This window comes from Cupressus sempervirens, chromosome 10 (genome assembly GCF_028749045.1).
Source record: "Cupressus sempervirens isolate cs-2001-9-10 chromosome 10, ASM2874904v1, whole genome shotgun sequence".
NCBI classification, from domain to species: domain Eukaryota; kingdom Viridiplantae; phylum Streptophyta; class Pinopsida; order Cupressales; family Cupressaceae; genus Cupressus; species Cupressus sempervirens.
Genome location: NC_143127.1, coordinates 208,080,563 through 208,099,295, shown reverse-complemented (window position 1 = coordinate 208,099,295; position 18,733 = coordinate 208,080,563). Strand labels below are relative to the sequence as shown.

The 18,733-nt window shown below is 34.9% G+C and overlaps 1 pseudogene across 1 annotated transcript in view; it reads right to left on the bottom strand.

Moving 5' to 3' along the window:
• Positions 1–3,615: 3,615 nt before the first annotated feature.
• Positions 3,616–18,733, bottom strand: part of LOC149533360 (pentatricopeptide repeat-containing protein At3g26782, mitochondrial-like) — a 73,261-nt pseudogene continuing 58,143 nt past the window's right edge. The window contains exon 2 of the transcript XR_016356988.1: positions 3,616–5,758. The product of XR_016356988.1 is annotated as a pentatricopeptide repeat-containing protein At3g26782, mitochondrial-like (transcript). The remainder of the gene's footprint in view (positions 5,759–18,733) is intronic.

Below are 18,733 nucleotides of genomic sequence, written 5' to 3'. Positions count from 1 at the left end.
AAGTGGGGAAACCCCACCCTATTGATTATCCATTTCTTCTGCAAATATGCTCGTGAAAATCCTCCCTGAATCCTCCACCAACCAATTATTGTGTTTAGTTGCATCCAAGAGGGTCACTTGTTCATTTTCTTGTTCTAGTGTTGTCTCTAGAGTCCCTAAATACTCCAACTGCCCATGTATGTGATCGGTCCCCTATTCTTTTGATGGCTTTGAAGTTGTCTCTGGAGTTTGGCCAGGGGGAAATGCTAGCTTGGATCCTCTGCTAATACCAGGTCTTCTACTTCAATAACCAAATTCTGTACTACTTCACTTAGCCATTGGTGAAGGAGCATTTCCATTTCCCTACAGTTGAATCTTGAAACACGATTTGGTGTGGAGAGAATGTTCCTTCTATTGTTATGTATATGCATGGTTATTCTCTTGGATGGGGATTAGTAATCACTTGACAGATCCTCTACACTTGGAATAAGACTTAACTTGTTGAATAGAATTTCGCCCCTTCCTCCTCAGAGGTCTCTTAAATCCTCCAATAGATACAATCTAGGGGGACCCAATTTGCATCAGAAAATTGCACTTTGTCTCCTCTATTAGGGTATATTTATCTTTGGTAATCTTTAGGAGTGCAATTAGTAATGTTTGTTTGGTACCCTGATAGTAATGTGCTAATCTCCAGTACAATATCCAAAGCATTAAATTGACCTTCTGTGTCACAACATCTCTTGATTTTGAACTCCTTAGTTTTTAGACAGGCTTTGTTTCTGGAAATAGGTCACTTGGCTCCCATTGCTTGCTTTGGGTCTCGTCCTCTTCACCCACTACTTGAGCTCCCCTATTTCTAAAGCATAGGTCACTTTCGTTATAGTATTCTCCACCATTGCTCTTTGACCCCGTCATAATCCTGATAGAGTTCTTTTGTAGCTGATAAATGATCATGCAAAATTTCTTGGGTCCAAACTTCACACCTAGATATTATTTTGATTGAGTCGGGTCCATCCTTTTCTGTGTTCATAATGAGACATGGCTTTACACTTGCTTTACATTCTTGAGTTATATGTCTCAGATAGATCCCCAATTTATTTCCAATTATTTCTATGGCTGGTGCCTCTCTATATTCTACAGGAAGATATTTTAATGAAAACCAGATTGAGATAAATCTAATTGTGTGCTCCCTACTGTCAAAATTGGGGTTCCACATAGTCATATACAAACCTTTTTTATTATGAAACCAAACCTTTTGCTTATAGACTCTTTCTCTACTTTCCTTTGTGTTGAAAGTTACTAAGAAAAACCCTTGGGGAATGTCTACGGATTCTATCATGGACATTTCTTTCCAATGTTGATGTGCCCAACTTATAAATTCACAAAGGATAGATTGGTTTCCCAGAACTTACAGATTATGGCTTAATGCAAGTATGTTCTCTTTCTCGCTTCTAAGATTTCTTTGAGAAGGTAATGTCTAGTTTTGAACTTGTGAGGGCTTGTCGCATGCAATCTTGTGTTTTTGGTACTCCCTTTTACCGTTCAAGTGTTGGTCTATTATTTTGAGATCCTTGCGCTGGTGTCTGTTAGTCCTTCTGATTTGCCTATGGAATAAAGCTCTCAAGAGCCTCTGAACTAGATTTCTGAGGTTATATGAATCTTCTGTAGTTTTGGACCTTGTTGGGTTTCATTTCCCACCCCTTTTTCCTCTGATGAATCCCCACACAAGGTTCGTGGTTTCTTTCTGCTCTCCAATCCCACCATCCCCATCTGCATTTGGCCTCTCACCGGGCCTCTTCTATGATTTTTGAATTTCTCCTCTTTACCAGTCTCGACATCACCATAGGGTTTCTCCTCTGTTCACATATGTAAACGTTTTGTGATAAACAAAATGTTTAAAAGCAACACTTGTAAAGTGAGCAATAGAAATTAGAAAGGTTTTAAATTCTCCAAATCATGTATTCATCACACAAGACCCAATCAGATTTCTCAGCCCTAACAAAATACCTGATATTTTAAATCAATAATTCAGATAAAATAAAAGAGTTCTAAATGATTACAAAAGAGAGCCCACCATATCTTATATAATAAAATTCAATATTTATAGCAACTCTTCAAAATGTTTATTGAATATTTTCCTTTCCATAATTCATTCAGGCATCTCAATGAACACAATGAGCTTCTTGTCTTCTTCATCTGTAGCTTCAAATGTCTCTTCACTATGATGAAATTTGGTTCCATCACTGAGTTTTTACACTTCAAATATTCTTTGTCTACCAAAATAAGACAATTCTTACGTTTCTTTATGTCTTTTGCTGACAAGAATTGAAGTGTCATAGATGAAAAACCCCCTGCACTAACCAAAATGAACATTTTAAGTCAAAGGCGGGAATATTTCTGAATTTTGAAACCCAAAAATAAAATGATACCTACACAAGATTGTTGCGAATGAATAGGAAAATCCATTCCTCTAAGGGAATTGATCGTGACACTAAAATTGATCATGCTACTAAAAGCTCCTCCAATCTTTGCATTATGGCTGGAAAACCCGCTTCTTGGAATGAAGGCTCCGCCTGTACCATTACAAAAATCGCAGGATGATGAGATCAAAATGTCGCAACCCTTTAATGACTATACTATAATTTTTAGCACAGTTTCAAACTTCAAACGCTTAAATGAAACATTAGGGAGAATCATACCTTGCTTTTCACTGAGCTACTCTCATTCAAAGTGATTTCACATATGTCCAGAACAGTCAATCTGCAGTTCCGTTATCATAAGAATGAAACTTGGTTAGATTTTAGCATATTTACAACTTCAGCTTCTATGGGCAATATACAACATCAATTCCCAGAAAATAAGAAATGACAAATATATTTTCAACCCACCAGAATGTGATATCGTTATTTAAAAATATGCACATCTTTACGTCAAAATACAGTAACTAGATTACCAAAATATGAGAATCCATTTTTTTCTCCATTGATGAAAATGTTTTCTTAGTTTTAAATCAAGATTGAGGATGGTAAAAACTAAAAATTCAAAACATTGATTGTGAATACTGATTGTGCGTTGATAAAAGAAATATATAACTTCAACGATGTAGTGTTAAGGTATCTCAACCTCATCGGTTACTTAATGCTAAGAGTTGCAATGTCAACAGTATGCAAAGCCCATTTGATGCAATGGTAGATTCTTGGCAAATTATAGATGTGGATAATCTTCCCACTTTCAAAGTTTGAACTGGCAGCAGCAAGTCAATTTAGAACTGAAAAGTATAAATTAACAATGGTTTGTTCCATCCTTATGTGACTGTACATGCCTCTCGGCATAAAGATTATAGAAAATGAGGAGGGTAATTGTGATCCCTCCTCCCTGGTGTCATATTGATCAGACATCTTTCCATTTACTTTAAGGTGTTCCTCACCTTCGTTTTTTAGTATTTTCCCCTTTGTCCACCTCCACCAGCTTTTCATTTCTTACATACGCAGGTTTCATGGAAACTATTTAATGAAACAGGGCTTTTACAGCTACCTCAGCGGTGTATATAGGCAGAGTGGTCTGCAGTGCTCTATATGCATTTAATTTTGTGAAGCCAAAAACATTATCTACATTGCCAAATCTTAAAACAAAGTAAAACACAGAAACTTTCCAATCACTGAAAATAGAATCTTGGATTGAAATGGGATACATTATTTTGTGCAAGCCTAATTTTCAGACTGCTTCATTTAGCATCACCAATAATCTCCACAAGAACATTCTCCCTGTTTAAAATGATGGAAACGGTTTGCATCTCTCACCACAATTTCTCTTGTAACAATCTTGGAGATAAATTTTGTTGCAGTGTGACAATCAGTACATACCCGAAGGTTTTTAACGACTCTAATTGTTGTTCCAGGGGGTGTGTTTAACAAACCAAACACAATTGCCAACTTTTCACTATGGTGACAGAGAAATAATTCTCTTTCCTCCTCCTCCACATCATTAAGTAAACCTCTTGAATCTGAAAAGTATCCGGCTGACTTCATCTCCCAAGCTAGTTTATCCAACTTTGCATAGATCTCCAGTGTTTGTGGATGTGATCTGTCTCCTGCACAGAAAACATGTACCATTTTTTGGTCTTCAATCCAACTACACCCAGGGATCTTTTTAATTCCTCTATCTTCCATGAATCTTCTGGCCATTTGAACCTCGTGCCACCTGCCCACTCCTGCATAGATATTTGATAAAAGAACATACGTTGAAGCATTGTTAGGATCCATATCAAAAAGAAGATTCGCTGTGAAGACTCCTAAGCCTACATTCGTATGAGATCTGCAAGCACCAAGAAAACACATCCATACAATCACCACGGGCTTAACTGGAATCTTAATGATAAAGTTTAGGGTGTCCTCAAGATAGCCAGCACGGGCAAGAAGATCAACCATGCACACATAATGATCAATTGTAGGTGTAATGTAATAAAGTTTACTTGTATGATTGAAGTATGTACAGCCTTTGTCCACTAAACCTGCATAGCTGCATGCACATAGAACACAGGCAAAGGTTGTGGAATTTGGCATTACACTTGCCAATTGCATTTGGTCGAAAGTTCCTAAAGCCTTTTCAACAAAACCATTTTGTGCATATCCTGCAATCATTGCAGTCCATGAGATGACGTCTCTTTCGGGCATTCTATCAAACACTTCACATGCTTTGTTTATGCTTCCACATTTTGCATACATGTCTAGTAGAGCATTTCCAACTACAATTTCAGAAAAACACTCCACTTCTATTATGCTTTGATGGATGTCCATTCCCTGTTCCAAGGCTCCCATTTTGGCACAGGCAGGGAGAATGGTGACAAAGGTCGTGGAATTCGGCTTTACACCAGCCAATTGCATTTGCCTAAAAGTTTCTAAAGCCTTTTCAACAAACCCATTTTGTGCATATCCTCCGATCATTGCAGTCCACGAGTGCACATTTTTTTGAGGCATTGCCTCAAATAGTTCACATGCTTTTTCTATGTTTCCACATTTTGCATACATGTCTACCAGAGAAGTTGCAACTACAATATCTGACAAAATTCCTCTATCCTTTATGCTCTGATGAATGTCTAAACCCTGTTTCAAGTCTCCCATTTTGGCACAGGCAGGGAGGATGCTAGCAAAGGTTGTGGAGTCTGGCTTTACTCCAGCAAGTTGCATTTCCTTCAAAGTCTCTAAAGCCTTTTCAACAAATCCATTTTGTTCATAACCTGCAATCATTGCAGTCCACAAGAATACATCTCTTTGAGGCATTCTGTCAAACAGTTCACGTGCCTTTTCTATGCTTCCACATTTTGCATACATGTCTACTAGGGCAGTCGTAACTACAATGTCTGACAAAATCCCTGTATTCTTCATGCTTTGATGGATTTCCGTACCCAGTTTCAAATCTCCCAATTTGGCACAGGCGCGAAGGATGCTGGCAAAGGTCACCAAGTCTGGCTTTACACCTGCCTGTTGCATTTCGTTGAAATTTTTTAAAGCTTTTTCCAGAAACCCATTTTGTGCATATCCTGCAATCATGGCATTCCATGAGACCACATTTTTTGTAGGCATTCTATCAAACACTTCACATGCCTTGTCTAAGATTCCACATTTTGCATACATGTCTACCAGGGCAGTTGCAACTACAACATCTGACAAAATTCCTCTATCCTTAATGCTTTTATGGATATCCATAGCCAGTTCTAAAGCTCCAATTTTGGCACAGGCTGGAAGTACACTGGCAATTGTAAACCGATCGGGTTGGAGACCTGTTTGTTGCATATGCTGAAACAGTGCAACTGCCTCTTGAGGGCACCTCTGCCTTCGGTATGCTGCAATAATCGTATTCCATGAGAAACAATCTCGTTCTTTCATGTGGTCAAACACTTTACGAGCATCTACCAAACTTCCGCACTTTACATACATGTAAACAAGCTTATTATTGACGGGTTTTCCTGTAGCAAATGCAAATCTTCTGTGAGCGATGAAAGAGTGAATTGTTTTCCCTTGTGAAAGCGCATTCTTGAGCAAACAGGCCTGCAATAACTGAAAATAGGTGCATTCGTGTTCAGGGGGTTTGTGTGTGGTAAACAGAATGTGCAGTGCATTCTTCAACTTTCCCTCTCTACATAATGCTGTGAGATTCAGATGAGCACTGGATGGCAATGGCATTTTATGACAGTAATCAAAGAGCGGAAAATCTGCATTTTCACACGCGACTCTTTAATGCCCTTCGAAAGCAAGTTGACATGAATGAAAACCTTCAAAGATAGCCAATTCAACATAAACGTGGGATAACATTTTCAGTATTCTAGCTTTACGGTCTTCTGAAAAATTATTTTAGTAATTCATAAACAACGTTCACTACAATAACACTCGCCATGGAATAACAAGAAATGCATATCGCTATATGGAGAGGAAGAGATAACAAGAAAAATTTCTCCATGCCATAGAAAATCTGGCAGAGACTCGATTTCTCAAAAGAGAGCAGACAAGCAGAAGGAAGTAGCAACAAATTTGGAACACGTAGAGTTGCATCAATACTCGGTAGATTTTAATTGATACTTGCATTATAATTATACATTATAAATGTCAATTCAAGGAAAATAAAAATATCAAGACAAACTTCATTTTATTTACTGACAAGGTGCAAGATGGGATCCCTTAAGCTCAATTTTCATTATATGTAGTGATAAAGGACACCTTTAGAAGATTTCAGGGACACCTTTAGAATTGATAGTCCACGTGAGTTATCTAAACAATTTATACAAAAAGAAAATACCTTGGTAAGAATCAACATCGTTAAATGAATCTGCTTCAACAAAAAGTTCAATGTATATAGTAGCTAAAGAAGTGGAAATTCTTGCTAGATCTTTGAGTTTTGAGCATCCGACCATTGAACAAGAGTATGCAACTAATTTGAGAAACATGTTTCCCTCTACTTTACCTGATTTCTATGGTATAATCATGGAAGATTTTACTTATACAAACAAGTGTGCATCAAACTTATGAAAGGTGCCAATTTGAAAACCCTTAGAGAGAATCATTGAATCTTATCATCTTACATTCATCATTGAAGAAAAAACTTGTAGACGAACATCGCTCATGTTCAACTTGTGAAATGAAACTAAGGTTTTTGCTAAGCCAACAATATGCATGACCCCATCAATCCGCTTTATTATACCATGACTAATAACCTTTTGGTGAGAGTTATCACTTAGATACATCTTCCCACTTTGAATACCAACCTCTCTGAAAAATCATTTTAATATATCAAGTGCACATGTTTTGATGTGTGTTTTATCATGGCTATGACAAAGCATCCACTTCATCATGAGAGAATTTTTCAGAGTTATAATAAGAGAAATCATTTTTACCTTTATTTTTCTCTCTTCCTTATGCTATTTTCAAAAGCCACGAGACTTGGATCACCCTAGAAGATTTTGAATTTCCCTTCTTGTCTTTCTCCATCATTCTATCATGAGCATCTAGGGTTTCCTTAGTCATCTTGGATAATTTTCATTGCACCCCTTCAAAAAAAATTAAAAAATTACATCTTTTATCTCAAAATTGTTTTTTCTGCTTCAAATAGCCATAAAAATCTATTCCCATAAGTTTGGCAAAGAACATAATAGAATCATACCTGTCTTGTATATCTATCTTGATGTTGAATGAACCTAGCTAAGCAACCACCATATTGACCACATTCATGTTATCTACAATGGATCCTCCTTCCTTTATCCTTGCAGAATATAATTTTCACAAGGCAAACTTTTTTGTACCAAGGATTTCCTTTCAATAAATATCATCAAGCTTCTATAGACCACAATGATAGGCTCATGGACATTCACAAGCACATAGTCAACTAGACATACTCTTATCAAACCCTTGGCTTTCTTATCATTTGTATTTCATACAATTCACATTATAATTTGATGTTTTGTTGAAAACAATGCAAGATATATGAGATCTCTATCCACATGTATATCCTCTATTTTGAGTTTCCACAACCTAAAAATGTCACCATTAATTTTTTTCATCTTTGTTCTACCTGATATTCTTTCCATCTTAAAGCTACAACAAGGTTTTGAAATATTTCTTCGTGAAACTCCACTAAAATTAGATTAGCATAAGAATAACTCTTCTACCCAACAACAATAATAGAGTTGGGCATGATCTAGGACCAAATCAAAAGGGAGGAAAGTGCAAAATAAAGAATCCAAATGCTTAATTGAATAGGGGAGTGAATGCAATGTGTTAATGTTCCTAGACATATACCTTCAAACGTAAAGAGAATATGGTATTTGTGTTGCATAAGGCCTTGCATTATTCAAGTGTTTACTAATATAGACTGGGTAGGCAATGTGGATAATAGGAGGAGAACAATTGGTGGTGCATTCCTTTTTGGTAACAAGCTTGTGTCTCAAAAAAGAAAAAATCATAATGATGTATCTCAATCCATAACTAGAGGAGAATGTGTTGTTGCTAGTATCTATTGTACATAAGTGGTGTGGATCTAGACGATACTAGATAGGATTCAAGAAAAGGTAATTGAACAGTGGTTCTCTATTGTGGTAACACAAGTACTATAAAACATATCCAAGACCTCAATGATGCACTCTAAGACTAAGCATATTGCTATCAAGTATCACTTTCTTAGAGAATAAGTACAAGATAAAGAGGTGTGCTTGGAGTATGTGCCAACCAAGGAATAGGTAGCCAATATATTCACAAATCCATTATATAAGGACATATTTGTGTAATCTAAGAGGTGGATTAGGGGTCATTCCCCTACCTAAAATAAACTACAAGAAGATGTTGGTGCATCAATCCATTATACTTATTGAATATCTTATGAATGGGTTGATGTTGTAGGACTCCTCCTTAGGGGAGCATTCAATATAGTGACTCAGTTAGTCAAAGTAGTAAAGTAGTACAAGGAAGTGAAGTATATTAAAGAAGCAATCATGGTTTGCAAGTACATGGCCAGTTAGAAATATTTGGTGGCTTTGGATTTGTTTTCAAAGAGGGAGAGAAAGAGAAATAGAGAAAGAAGGAAGAGAAAGAGAAGAAAGCATGTAGAGAAGTGAGTGCATGAGAAAGAGAGGAGTATAGATGATAGGGGAAGAAAATGTGAAGAAGTAAAGAAGACTAAGAAAGTGAAGAAGACAACAAGGATACAAAAGATCCATGAAAGGGGGAGAAACTTCAAAGATGTTATAGATTAAGTGTTAATTAAGATATAAGAAAATGTTTAGAGATGTTACCGTTAATGTTAAAGGGGGAGATTTTTGGCATAATTCATGTAGTGATGATAGGATATGTTTGGAGTTTTCATATTGTAGATTTGGTTTCATTATGATTAGTTATTGCATTGACATTGATGTCAAGTATTGACCTAGTGCTCCTAGCAATCTATTGAGTGTAAATGAGATGAATTAGGTGTTGCAGTGAGTGTTATTGGTTGGTATCCTTATTTGAGACTTAGGAGTACCTATTCTAGTCAAATGTATGACCACTACTCTTGATGTTAAAGTTTGAGTAATTTATAATCAAGTAAAGGGGTGATAGTGCAACTATTAGAATAGTTAGAGATAAGAACGGGGTGATTTTATTGTTTTGTTAAATCTATGAAGAGTTAAGTGGATTGGTGATAAAAGAAGGTGGAACATCATTTGTGGATGTTTTGGTTATGATCATAGATTGTTTGGATGATTCGTAAGTAGGTATGATGGAGATAAATGAAGTTGCTACATAAGTTATGTGTGTTTTTGAGCTACCGATGGTAGATCGAGGATCGATCACCGATATGGATGAAGTGATGAATTTGGTCAAGTTGCACATGATGTATCGATGTGTCTCAAGTATTGTAGGTGATGATCTATCATTCCAAGGATTGATACAAGTGCATCATGAAGATTCTAGAAGAAGGATTTATTTAGTCAAAATATGTTTGATTGATCTTCATGAACTTGAATGTAAACTTAATTATGGGATGCTGCAATATAGGGAATTTTGGGCATACATCAAGATGTGTGTTTTAGTGCTTGGTATCTAATTGATGCATTTTAAATTCAAAGTGAAATGTGTTAGGGAAAGTTTAAGGTGGTGAAATGTTTAGGGTTTTTTAGAACATTATATGTTTGATGAAGGTAAAAGAATTACGTGTTGATCGTGGTGTGGTTGTAAGTGTATAGGTGTGACCAATCCATAAGATAGTTGAGAATGAAGTGTTTCTGTGCACTACATTGAATTTGATCAGGAAGAGGGTGTGTTATTCTACAAATCATTCTATGCATTTTTCCCTAATAGTAATAACAGTACAATCCCTTGACTAGATATATCCTAACATGTTCTTTATCGTAAATTCTTTTAAATGGTGGTACTTTAACTAGCATTCAATTCCTCTAACAATGCTATTGTTAACAACACAAAGATTGTAACAGTGATATAAGTAAATCCCTTGATTGGGTGGCACTTAACAGTGCATTTGTAACTCCTAATAGGGTTAAACTCATCATAGAGCACACTTCAAAAGATTGTACAATTTGTGGATGTTGTTTCCCACTATGGTTTTCATCTAATTTCGGTTCCCAAAAGACCAAAATATATGTGTCAAGTGTTACATTATTTCATTAATGTATGTGTATGTTTAATGCTTTCATTTGTTGTTATTAATCTTATACTGTGATAAGAGTTTGAGTGGTCAAATATTTGTCTAATCGGTTGATACTGATTCACAAGTAATGGATAATTAGAAGTATTTGGTACCTCTAGCTTTATTTTCAAAGAAAGAGAAAGAGAAATAGAGAAAGTGGGAAGAGAAAGAGAAATAGATAAAGTGGGAAGAAAGCATGTAAAGAAGTGAGTGCATGAGTAACAGAAGAGTATAGATGATAGGGGAGAAAATGTGAAGAAGAAATAAAGAAGACTAAGCAAGTGAAGAAAACAAGAAGGAAACAAAAGATCTGTGAAAGGGGAGAAACTTTGAAGATGCTACATATTAAGCGAGAAGATGTTTAGAGGTGTTACTAGTAATGCTAAAGGGGGAGATTTTTAGCATAATCGATGTAGTGATGATAGGAGATGTTTAGAGTTGTCATATTGTGGATTTAGTTGTATACTGATTACTTATTACATTGGAATTTATGTCAGGTATTGACCTAGTGCTCCTTAGAGTAAGCTAGGTGTAAATGAGATAAATATGGTGTTACAATTAGTGTTATTAATTGTTATCCTTATCTGAGACTTAGGGGTATCTCTTCCAATCAAATGTATGACCACTACTCTTGATGTTAAAGCTTGAATAAGGTATAATCAAATAAACAAGTGATAGTGCAATTGCTAGAATAGTTAGTGATGGAAACTGGGTGATTTGATTGTTTTGTTAAATCGATGAAGAGTCAAGTAGACTACTCATAAGAGAAGGTGGAACATATTTGTGGATGTTCTAGTTATGATCATAACTTGTTTGGATGATTTGAGAGTGGGGATAATGGAGATAAATGAAGTTTCTACATAAGTTATGTGTGTTCTTGAGCTAATGATGGTAGCTCAAGGATCGTTGACTTAAGTGGATGAAGTGGTGAATTTGGTCAAGTTACACATCATGTGGTCACATGTCTCAATTATTGTCGGTGGTGATCTAGCATTCCAAGGATTGATAGAAGTGCACTATGAAGATTCTAGAAGAAGGGTTTATATAGTCAAAATGTGTTTGATTACTCTTCATGAATTTGAATGCAAAGTTAATTATGGGATAGTGTAATATATGAGATTTTTGGTGTTCAACAAGATGTGTATTTCAGCAATGGGTATCTAATTGATGCATTTTAAATCCAAACTGAAACATTTTAGGGAAATTTTAAGGTGGTGGAATGTTTAGGGTTTTAAAGAGCATTGTATATTTAATGAAGGTAAAAGAATTATGTGTGATTGTGGTATGGTTGTAAGTGTAAAGGTGTGATCAATCTAGAAGATAATTGGGTATGGAGTGTTTATGTGCACTACTTTGAATCTGATCAGGAAGAGGAGGTGATATTCTCTAAATCATTCTACATGATGTTCCCTAATAGTCATAGTAGTAAAATCCCTTAACTGGGTAGATCCTAACAAGTTTTTTATTGTAATTTCTTTTAACATGGTGGTACTTTGACTAGTATTCAATTCCTCTAGCAAGGCTACTTTTGGCAACATAAAGATCTTAGCAGGGATATAAGTAAATCCCTTGATCATGTGACACTTAACATTGTATTTGTAACTCCTAATAGGTTCAAGCTACTCATAAAGAATACTTTATAAGAGTGCACAATTTTTAGAACTGATTTCCACCATGATTTTCAGCCAAGTTGGGTTTCCAAAACACCAAAATATTTGTGTCAAGTGTTGCATTATTTCATTAATGTGCTTGTATGTTTCATGCTTTCATTTTCGCTATTGATCTTATACTATCATAAGAGTTTGAGTGGTTTAAATTTTGTTTAATTTGTTGATATTAATTCACAAATACATGGCTAGTTAGAAGTATTTGGCACTTTTGGCTTTATTTTCAAAGGGGGAGAGAATGAAAAGTACATAAAGCAGGAAGATAAAGAGAAGAAAGCATGCCAAGAAGTGAGTGCATGAGTAAGAGATGATGTTTAGAGGTGTTACCATTAATGCTAAAGGGGCAGGTTTTTGGCATAATTGATGTAGTGATGATAGGAGATGTTTGGAGCTGTCATATTGTAGATTTGGTTGCATATTTATTAGTTATTGCATTGACATTGTTGTTAAGTAGTGACCTAGTGTTCCTAGTGGTTTGTTGAGTCTAAATGAGATGGATAAGATGTTGCAGTGAGTATTATTGGTTGTTATCCTTATCTAATACTTAGGGGTATCTCTTCCAATCAAATGTAGGACCACTAATCTTGATGTTTTTGAAATAAAAAGCAACCAAAAACAAGGGAGTTAGCCCTTACAACCAAAATGCTGGTGACCAACACATTACCAGCAGAGACCCACAAAGAACATTACTAGAGTAAAAAAATACAAAAGTTCCACATAATCAGAATAAAACGATGCATGTAACTTAACCAGCATAATACTATGAATTAAACCAACTAAAAAATAATAGAAGTCTATTATGTCTGGTATACTACTAAAGTTCATCATAAAAACTATTGAAACAACTAGACCAACTTGAGTCTAAGCAATAGCTGGATACTAGCAAAACCAGTAACAACAAAGCAACATAAAAAACTTGGATCCGAGGATCCCTTAAAACTAAGAAACATAATTCTCAGTTTTTTCCTTTCCTTTGGCAACCAATAGAACCCAAGCCCAATCATCCGCAAGGAATTTAAAGAGGAGCTTATGATCCTCCATATCCATTCTAGCTTCTTCTTTCTTCTATGCTAGCAATTGGAGGGTGGTGGAAGCAGTGTGGATAACCTTTAGGGAAAATTTAGAGAAGGTGAAGAACCCTTCTTCTAAAGTTTCAGCCCTCTTGTCCAATTTGGCATACACCTCCAATTGTTCCTCGGTCTCCTCCTTATTTTCTGTTCCCATCTATTTAGCTTCCTCTTTAGCTTTTTCAACTTGGTTATCATCCTGCAAAACCCTTAGGTTAGTAAAAGCCTTTGATGTTAAAGTTTGAGTAAGTTATGATTAGATAAAGGGGTGATAGTGCAACTACTAGAATAGTTAGTGATTAGAACCACATGATTTGATTTTTTTGTTAAATCTATGAAGAGTTAAGTGAATTAGTCATAGAAGAAGGTGGAACATGTTTTGTGGATGTTTTGTTTATGATCGTAATTTGTTTGGATGATTTGTAAGTAGGTATTATGGAGATAAGTGAAGTCTCTACATAAGGTATGTGTGTTCTTGAGCTACTAATGGTAGATCAAGGATCAAGGATCGATATGGATGAACAGGGGAATTTGGTCAAGTTGCACATGATGTGGTGATGTGTCTCGATTATTATAGGTGACAATCTAGCATTCAAATAATAGATACAAGTGCATCATGAAGATTCTAGAAAGAGGTTTTATATAGTCAAAATGTGTTTGACTACTCTTCCTAAATTTTAATGTAAATTTAATTATGGGATGGTGCAATATAGACAATTATTTGTGTACATCAAGATGTGTGTTCTGGCACTTGGTATGTGATTGATGTCTTTTAAATTCAAACGTGTTAGGGAAAGTTTAAGGTAGTGGAATGTTTAGGGTTTTGAAAACATTATATATTTGATGAAGGGAAAAGATTTATATATTAATCATGACACTACAACATTTGGGGTCAAATTGCAATGGCAATTTGTGATGATGGTGTAATTTGTGGTGATTTTCATTTTTTAACGCCATTGTTCCCGACGTTGTCTCAATATCAATGTTTGTGTCGTATTTGTGATGCTCATGTGAGTATAAACACAAAATAGAAAATACAACATAGATCATTCCCCATTTGTTTTGATTGTGGAGAGTTGCATGTGAAAGATGGTGGAGAGCTCTGAACATTGTCGTGTCGTTGTGATCGATGCATTTTTTTGTTGTGATCTCTGCATCTCATTTTTGTGCCCTTGCTCTACAATTTTTTTGTCATGATCTCTACATTTCATTTTCATGCCCTTACTCTATTATTTTTTGCCATGTCGTGCCCTTGTGATCTTCGTACCCTTTCTCTATGATTTCGTTGTCATGTTGTGTTCTTGCTCTGTGATGTTGTTGTTGTGCCCTTTCTCTATGATTTTATTTGAGGGCTACGTAAATGTTCGTTTGTTTTCCTTCTAAACATGTATCTCTTTATATTTCCTATCTTAGACATCTTTTTTTGCTTATTAGATCTTAGCACAACAAAAAATTTGATCCAACTGCATACATATTCTAGAATAAAAATAATAAAACAATAAAACTCACTCAACCAATGTTAAGTGACATACTTCAAGATCTTGCACAAAAATAATGTAGACAACAAAAACTGGGCACAATTCACAAGAAATTTTACAAAAACATATCATAGCATATATTTTTAGAAAGAAACTAGCCATAACCCAGTTAAATGGGTCTAGTTGTTGATTAGCTGGGTTGATTACAAATTCCTATAGAACTATCATCAGATTAGGTACAATAAAATGAGCAATTAGTTGTTCCTAGCTAGCAGGATCAAATGCAATTTTCCAAGGTGATAAAATTGCATATGCAAGGAGTTGAAGAATAACTTCAATGAAGATTTGAGTGTAAGGAGTTGAAGAAGCAAGTTCTGCTTCTATGTAAATGCCATAATCAAGAGGTTCATTCCCTTGCAGAAAATTCTGCCACAATGACATTACCTCTAAACCATGCAAAGGATGTTAAAGTAGTTCCTAACCTTGAAATACTTTTATAAGCATTTGATACTTGGGATCACAGGGAGACTATGCCAATACTTGAAACACTCTTATAAGCAAATGCATATGAATACATGACAAATTGCACAACTTGTAGTCCACCCGATATTTGGACTGTAAATTCTCAAAGACACTTGCAAGTGATTCCAATGTCATAGTACCTACCATAACACTTTCCTAGATTCTATTCAGTGGCTCCCATAATATGCTCTATGTTTTAGATAGTTGTTGTTTCTGTTGTGCAATCTCTTTCTAAAGTCACTCCTTCTCCTTCTCTTTCTAAAGTTGCTCCTTCTCCTTCACTCTCATGCCTTAAATTTTGATTATCAAACTTTTGAATATATACCTCTACCATATCTAAAATCAACTTCACATTCTATTGTAACTCTGGCATAGGTGTTTGATCATCAATAGCTTTCATTTTAGCATTCAAATTTTGAAGATTGGTCAACACCCTCACTTGTAGACCTCTCATGTCAAGCACTTTTTGTCATGTTTCAACACCATGTTCTTGCTTCTAAGCTAACAATTCTTCAAGTGCATTTTCTTGTAAAACATTAATTTTTTTAAACAGTTGAAAACTCTTAGAAAGTGCATTGTTGTTTCCATGTATGTATGTGTATAAATGTATGTATGTATGTATGTATAGATATGTATGTATGTATGCATGTATGTATGTATACATATGTATATTTATATATATGTGTGTCTATGTATGTATGTATACAGAGAGATCTTGTGGATTGTGGATTATGGATTATAAACAAAAAGAAAAGAAAACATGAAATTAATCATTCCCCATTTTTTTTGATTGATTGTGGAGAGTTGCGTGCAAAAGAGCGTGGAGAACTTTGAACGTTGGTGGAGATTATTGAAGATCTAGGATTTTGTTGTTGTTCCCTTGTGATCACTGCATTTCATTGTTGTGTTGTGCCCTTGTGATCTTCGTGCCCTTGCTTTGTGATTTTCTTCAAGGAGAGAAGAGGTACCTATGTAAATGTTCTTTTTTTCCCCTTCTAAACATGTATCTCTTGTTCATATATAATAGCTTTGGTCAAATTCAAGGATAATTGATTATGATGATTTATGCATATGTGCATGTGTGTACATGTATATTAGTGAACTGCTTTACATGCATACATATACACTTGCATAGTACTTGTGCTAAATTAAATTAATCATTCATTTCTTGAATTCATGCAAGCAATTATCCTTGCATTCAGTCGAAACTATTCATATACAAAACTAAGTATGCAAAAATTTGCACTTACAGATTATATTATCTCTTGGTGATTGAGTAAAGATCTCATGTATAATATTGTCCAGGTAATAATCAGCTACATTCAAATTAAGTCATAATAGGATTGAGCAGATGATCCATTAATGTTACTTCATACTTGTTTTATTGAACATTTTGTTTAACATAATCAGTAAATTAGAATTATACAGCTACAACTAGTACTCTTGTTTATTTTATTTAACATATACATTTAAGACTATTATTTTTCTTAAAATTAAAATGTATATTATTTTATTTAATCATGATATGAGCTTTCTGTATGAGTGTAATTTATTATTTGGATAAATCTCTAGAACTGCTATGTAGTTTGATAAAATGATAATGATGGACAAACTATGGTAATTGAAAGGTTAGATTTGGATTACCTAATTTCTCAATTTCTTGAGTTCGTCTCTAACATAATTATGATTATGTATAAGAGGATTATATGTTTCTTCATTGTTGTCAATATCTATGTTCATTCTAAATATGTAATCTTGCTTTTTTTTAGAACATTCTTTGACAACAATTTACCTTTCGACTATTGTTAGGGCCTAAGCTTCGGAATTAATGTGAGTTAGTTTGCATGATAGTAGAATTTCTTGAATTTATCGACATAGTGCTAAGTGAAATCCAAAAAAATTGCATTTGAGTTCTCCGTTGGGGACATAATCAATTTGTATTCCTTAATTTTGGATGCAATAATGAAGGTTTTAGCTCAAGCCATGGGAGAGCATTTGAGTTGTGAACATAAAATTGGGAACATTTGAGCTAGAAACATCTAATCTTCTAAATGTCTCTCTCCTCTAAAGACCCAATACATGGAGCCATTGTCATCATGAGTAGACCCACTCTCCTCAAATGAATTCAATTAAAACTATTCATACCAAACTAAGTATGCAAAAATTTGTACTTATAGATTATATTATCTCTTGGTGATTGAGTAAAGATCAAATACTATTTTCCAAGGTGATAAAATTGCATATGCAGATGTATTTATGAATGTATGTATGTGTATATGTATGTATATATGTATCTTTACATTTTGTTGTTGTGCCCTTGTGATCTCTGCATCTAGTTGTCATGCCCTTGTGATCTTTGTATATATATGTATGTATGAATGTATATACATATATATACATATGTATGTGTATATATATGTGTATACATACATACATAGACACACATATGTGTGTGTATGTATATATACACATACATATACATAAAGAGAAGCTTCTCTAATCACTTGCTAGGGGAAATATAAAGAGATACATGTTTAGAAGGAAAAGAAAAGAACGTTTACATAGGTACCTCTTCTCCCCTTGAAGAAAATCACAGAGAAAGGGCACTGAGATCACAAGGGCATGACATGGCAATGAAATCACAAAGCAATGGCATGGAGATCACAAGAGCATGAAAACAGAATGCAGATATCACAAGGGCGTGATAATGAAATGAAATGATCACAAGGGCACAACAAAAAATCCTAGATCTCCACTGATCTCCACCAACGTCATGGCAAAAAAATGTAGAGATAATAAGGGCACAACAACGAAATGTAGTGATCACAAGGGAAAGAAAATGAAATCTCCACCAACATTCAAAGCTCTCCACCCTCTTTCGTGCATAGCTTTCCACAATCAAAACAAATGGGGAATGCTTTATGTTGTGTTTTCTCTTCTTTTTTGTTTATATCTAAAATCAACTTGACATTGTGTTGTAACTTGGGCATAGGTGTTTAATCCTCGATAGCTTTCATTTTAGCATTTTAGCATTCAATTCTTCAAGTTTCCTCTTCATTATATGTTTGGTTTATCAATGATTTCCTCCAATTCAATTACAGTGCATCTCGACTAGCTGCTCCAATAATGCAATCACCCATCTATCTCTAGATTATGCAAGCACTTGTTGTTTTACAAAATCTAGATAGATACTGAGAGTTCCAAAGCCATAAACCTGAAGACCATCATGTATGTATCCCAATTTAGGGAAAAATTGGTTGTCATGTTCTTGTGCATATATTTCAATCACTTCCTTCAAACTCAACTGAGGTGCACCCATAGAATTATTCAGGTGAGTTCCACTGCCGATGGA